Here is a 6,000-nt window from a genome sequence, read left to right as displayed (position 1 = left end):
AAGGGACCATCCTTTGCCTCTTTTTCTATCTAGTGTTTAGCAAAGTACTTGGCACTTAGTAGGTACAGATTAAATATTAATTGGCTGACTGATCTTCACCCCGTTTTCCATTAAAACAATTCTGGCAATTAGGTTGCTTTTTTTTTTTTTTTTTTTTTTTTTTTTTTAAAGAAGCAATCAATTAGTGATTTATATTACCCAAATGTTATCCTTTTTTTGGGGGGGGGGGGGGTTGTTTTGTTTTGTTTGTTTTGAGAATTGTTCTTTATGGGCAGTTTATTGTTGTTGTTTTTTCCTATTTATTTCTTTTTTTGAGGGTTTTTTTTTTTTGATCTTTTAGTTGTCTGCTTGCTTTTTAATTCATGGACATAATTTCGATTGATAAATTGTACATAAGCATTGCTTTCCCTGAATCCTGAAAGTATAGATACGTTGGGTCATTTTATGGCTTTATTTTAGAGATTTGTTGTTTGTTTGTTTGTTTCTGATTTTTTCCTGTGTCTTTTAAATTTTCCAGGACTTGCCCAGCACCTGACACATAGTAGGAGCTCACCGAATATTGATTGTCTGACTGATGTGGTCTGCGGGGGCTGCACTCCAGCCCCTGTCCTGAGCTGCAGTCGATTGGCTGAATCAAGCCCCGTCTCCCAAGATGACGTCACAGTTCTCCTCCTTTCTGCGGTTTTCACCTAGGCTGGGGTGTCTTGCATTCTTTTAAAGGGGCTGCCAGAAGCTCAGGCTCCATCAGCTGCCCTCCCTCCGATCCCCGGCCTTCCTGGTTCCACCTTGGAAAGTCGCCTGTGTGTGGGAGGTAAGTAAGGTCCCGCGGAGGGGGGGTATCTTTGACTCCCTCCCTTCCCTTCCCTCCCCAGAACCCCTAGAGGTGTGTTAGTGCGCGCGCCTTCCACATCACTCGTGCATCCCGATCTCTGTCCAAGGCCTTTTGGATTTCATCCATAGATACATCCGCAGCTGGATGTGCCGAGGTTTCTGTCTGTCCAGAAGGATCAAGTTCCTCCGGCAACGCCTCCCGTGATCCCTCCCCACCACCTCCCCTCCTTCTGCCCCACTCCCCATCGCCACTCTAACGTGCCCACCCTCCCAACTCCTTCTCCCTCCCAACCCCTCCCCCCCACTCTCCCAGCTACTCCGTGGACCACGATCCGGAAGGTGGGACTGATGGGTGGTGGTGGCCAAAGAAAAGGCGCTTTACGAAACGCCTCTTGTTTTTAGACCTTAAAATGTTATTCATGTATTCATTCTAACATTTAGTATTATTATACACTCCCCAAACTCCCCAAATAAACATTTCCATGGACATCACATAACAGAAAAAGGGCTTGTCTATTCACCTGTTGATCTGCTTAGTTTCGTTTTTTTCTTTTTTTCCTAATATACAGTAACTTAAGTCTGTATTTTTTTCAAAGCTGTCAATATTTCTTTCTAGCCTTCTGTTCTTGTCGGTGCGTTTTGTTGGGTTTTTTTAAAGATGCCTTAGTGACCATCTTTTTTTTTTTTTTTTTTCCCTTTCCCCCATCTCTGCCTTCTCTACCTCCCACACCCACCTCATTAAAAAAAAAAAAAAAAAAAAAAAAAAAAAAAAAAGGAAAAGCTAGCCTTTGTATCAAATATGCATAGTCAAGCAAAACACAAACCTCCACTTTGTCTGTGTCTGAAAATGTGTCTTATTGAACATCCATTGTGCATCCTTCACATGTCAAGATACGGGCCCCACGCTTCTTCACCATTCTTTTAGGATCTTAATTGCCTATTGCCTTGTGAAAGGCAAAACCCACTTCTTTCAGACTCCATGAACTGGTTTCAGAGCTATATTAGCTTTATGAGAACAGCCAGCTATGTAAAAACTCCCCATTTTAAATACTTTAAAAAGGACACATTAAAAGCTATAGAGAAAGGGGGGAAAATCCCTTTTCACATACAGATAATGGAAGAAGTTGTGAACAAAAAAAAAAAACCTAGACAAATGATCACAGAAAATAAAATGAACAATTTGGATTGCTTAAAAGTGAAAAGGATTTTCTACAAACAAATCTAATGTAATTAAAATGAAAAGGGAAAGAGGTTAATGGGGGAAATTGTATTTAAAGTATCTAACCAATTTAATTGGATCGGGAAGAGTAATTCTTTTCTTTTCTTTTCTTTTTTTTAAATTTTACAAATGTTTATTGTCACTTCTTCCTTGTAGCACCCCTTCCACCCCTGAAACAACAGTGCCTGACAAATAAAATATATTCTAGCAAAACCAATTGCCATCTTGATGATGTCCAAATAGACAAGTGTCATTCTGGAATTTCATTTCATTATCTCTGACAGGAGGTGGGTAGCATGATTCATCTACAGTCCTTTGGACTCCATCAATCAGGGTTCTAAAAGCATTTAAACTTTTTTTTTCTCTCTCTATGATGTTGTTGTCATTGTGTAAGTTGGTCTACTTATGCTCACTTCAATCTATCTGTATCAAATCCTACTAATTTCCTCGGAAACTGTTCCCTTCTTATGGCACAATAAAATATTATCCTGCTATTACATTCATAGACCACAGTTTCTTTAGTTATTTCACCATAGGTGAACACTCCCTTACTTTCCAGTTTGGGGCTACTTCAAAAAGCACTCATAAATATGTTTGTGTGTATGGCTCCTTTTTCTTTTCCTTTTCTCCTTAACAGTTATAAGCCCATTAGTGGTACACTTGGGCCACAATTTAGTAACTTTTGGGGACAATTATAAATTGCTTCCCAATATGCCTGGACCAATTTATGTTTACTAACAATACTTTCTGTGTGCCCATTTTTCTGCAGCTTCTACAACATTTGTCCATTTTGTTCTTTAATAGTTAATAAAAATTTATTAAGCACCTACTATGTGCCATCCACTGAGGATACAAAGACCAAAAAGAAAGACTGTCTCTGTATGTCTCAAGGAATTTATAATCTAATAGAAGAACAGAACACAAAAGAAAGCTGGAAAGTGTGTGTGTGAGAGAGAGAGAGACAGAGAGAAAGAGAGACACACACAGACATGAAGAGAGAGTTGGGGGGGAAGGGATTTTTCTTTTTTCATTATTGCTACCCAGTCTGATGGTTGGGAAGTAAAATTTCAAAGTTACTTTAATTTGCATTTTTCTAATTTTAGAGTATTTTATCATATGATTGTTGATAAGTTGGATTTCTTCCTTTGAACCCTATTTCTTCATAGACTTTGACCATTTATATACTGGTAAATGGCTCTTAGTCTTATAAAGTTGAATCAATTCCATATATGTATTTATACATACATACATAAATATGTATCTATGTATCTATATATATATATATATTTAAAATGATATATATATATTATTTTAAACTTTTAACAAAGAAATTTGCTACAAATTTTCCCCATTAATCTCTTTCCATTTTAAATTTTAATTGCACTAGATTTGTTTGTGGGAAAGCCTTTTCACTTTTATACAATCAAAATTATTCATTTTATTTTCTGTGATCATCTGTATTGATCATCTATATAGCTTGTTTGTTCACAACTTCTTCTGTTATCTGTATATGTAAAAAGTGATTTTTTTTCCTAGCTCCATAACCTATAAAGTGTTCTCTTGGTCACCTTGCATTCTCTTTTTAAAATGATACACAGTGTGAGCATGTTGCCACATGGACAGGGCTTTATTTTAATGGGACAGATGCATATCTTCATTGATTGCCAATAAAAAGAAGGTACTCCCCAACCAGTTCCAGAATTAAAGCCTCAGAATTTCTGTAATAACAGAAGAGAATACTCACCTTGACCTCAGTGTCTCTAGGGGGCTCCATACCATACATTTATCCCATCATTAGTATCAGATTTATTCTTAGGGTGTAAAGTGAATCTAGCACTCTGGTAGAAATTAGATGAGGTTAATATCTCTGTTGTATCTTGTGTCTCTTTTGGTTTTAAGAATGATGTAGTAGTCCCTCAAAATGCCTTCAGCCTCTTGCATAGAACAATTAAAAAAGAACAGTAAAAGATAGTTGTTATCTTGTTTCCTATCCTGATTCCTTCTATTTCTTTTTCTTCTCTCATTTCCTATTTCTAGGATTTCCACTGAAACATTGAATAATATTGGTGACAGTGGACATCCTTGTTTCACACAATTAAATTGATTAGATATCCAATATCCCTTGTCCATTTTTAAGTATTTAAGATTAGGAGTTTATCTCCATTAACCAAATAATATTTGTTGATGGTTTTAGATAAATGCTTTTTATCAGTTTAAGAGGAAAAAATCAATTGATGTCAATGCTTTTAAGTGTTTTTCAATAAAAAATGAGTGTTGAACTTTATCAAAAGCTTTTTCTGCTTCTATTGACATAAATATATTATTTTAAAAATATTTATTATTGATGTAATCAATTTTGTTCATATTTTTCCTTATGTTAAAGCATACCTGCATTCATCATATAAATCTCACTTGATCATAATATATAATCTTTACAATTTATTGTTGTAATCTTTGAGCTAGCATTTTATTCAGGATTTTTGCATCAGTATTTAGTAAAAAAATGGTCTATATTTTTCTTTTTCTATGTTTTGCTTTAGGAATCATTATCATATTTGTGTCACAAAAGGAATTTGATGGGATCTCTTCTTCACCTATTATTCCAAATAATTTATTTAACATTGGAATTAGCTGATCTTAAGTATTTGATAGAATTTTGTAAATCCATTTGGTTCTGGTACTTTTCTCTCAAGAAGCTCATTGTTTATGGTCTGTTCATTTTCTCTTTCTAAAATAGGTCTTTTTAGATATTCTATTTCATCCACTGCTAATCTAAGCAATTTATAGTTTTGTAAATATTATTCTAGTTTTTATTGACAGCTTATCACATAAACATCTCATATCTAAAATAACTTTGTCAAATTGATATGAATACAAGTCATTCCCCAAATGATAAATGATCAAAGGATGGGAACATACAGTTTTCCAAAAAAGAAATCAAAATAATTTATTGTAATATGGGAAAATGCTCTAAATCATTATTGATTATAGAAATTTAAATTAAGACAACTTTTAGATATCGTTTTATACCTACCAGATTGTCTAACATAATAGAAGGGAAAAGTGACAAATGTTGGAGGGGGTGTGGAAAAACTGAAACAGTAATTCAATGTTGGTGGAATTGTGAACTGATCCAACCATTTTGGAAAGCAATCTGGAATTTATACCCAAAGAATTATTATTAAATTACCTATACTCTTTGGCTAAGCAATAATAGTATTTGTTCCGTTTCTGAAGAAAATTAGGGGAAAAGGAAAAGAGCCTATATGTTCTGAAATGTTTACAGCAGCTCTCCAGCAAAGAACTGGAGATTGCAGGTAATCAATTCGGGAATGGCAGAATATGTTATGGTATATGATTGTGTTTGAATACTGCTGTGCTATAAAAAATGATGAGCTTTAGGGATTTTGGGGAAAAATGGAAAGATTTACATGAAGTGATGAGGAGAGTAGTTTTCCTAATTTTCTCTTTTGGTAAATATATTTTAGCTTTAACTTTGTCTGAGATAAATGATTACAACCCATGATTTTATTTTTCTAAAGAATTCTATTCTTATGTATCTCGTTTTCCCCATCCCTGTGACTCTTCTGTTTTATTTTAACCCCCTACTTTGTCTTCCTATTACTTAATCTACCCTCCCAAGGATTTCTCCCTTATCTTCTCCCTCTACCTTTTCCCTTTGTCCTCTTGTTTCTGTCTAAATTTAGAAGACTTTTATAACCTCCCAAATATATTATATATATATACATATATATATATACATATATATACATATATATATGTTGTTTCTTCTTTATCCCATTCCTATTAATCTACAAATCCTTCTATACTTCCCCATCCTATTCCCCCACCCTCTTTATAAACTTGGAAGACTTTTAACCTCTTTTAAATGTATATGTTCTCTCTTTAACCTAGATTTGATTTGAGTAGGGTTCCCGATGAAAATCCCT

At 34.6% G+C, this 6,000-nt stretch overlaps 1 pseudogene; it reads left to right on the top strand.

Annotated features, from left to right (window-relative positions):
- The first annotated feature begins 678 nt into the window (after window positions 1-678).
- Window positions 679-6,000, top strand: part of LOC141548225 (E3 ubiquitin-protein ligase DTX3L pseudogene) — a 29,048-nt pseudogene continuing 23,726 nt past the window's right edge.

Source organism: Sminthopsis crassicaudata, chromosome X (assembly GCF_048593235.1).
Source record: "Sminthopsis crassicaudata isolate SCR6 chromosome X, ASM4859323v1, whole genome shotgun sequence".
NCBI lineage: Eukaryota > Metazoa > Chordata > Mammalia > Dasyuromorphia > Dasyuridae > Sminthopsis > Sminthopsis crassicaudata.
Note: the sequence above shows the minus strand (reverse complement) of the source record. Positions and strands in the feature narration are given on the sequence as shown.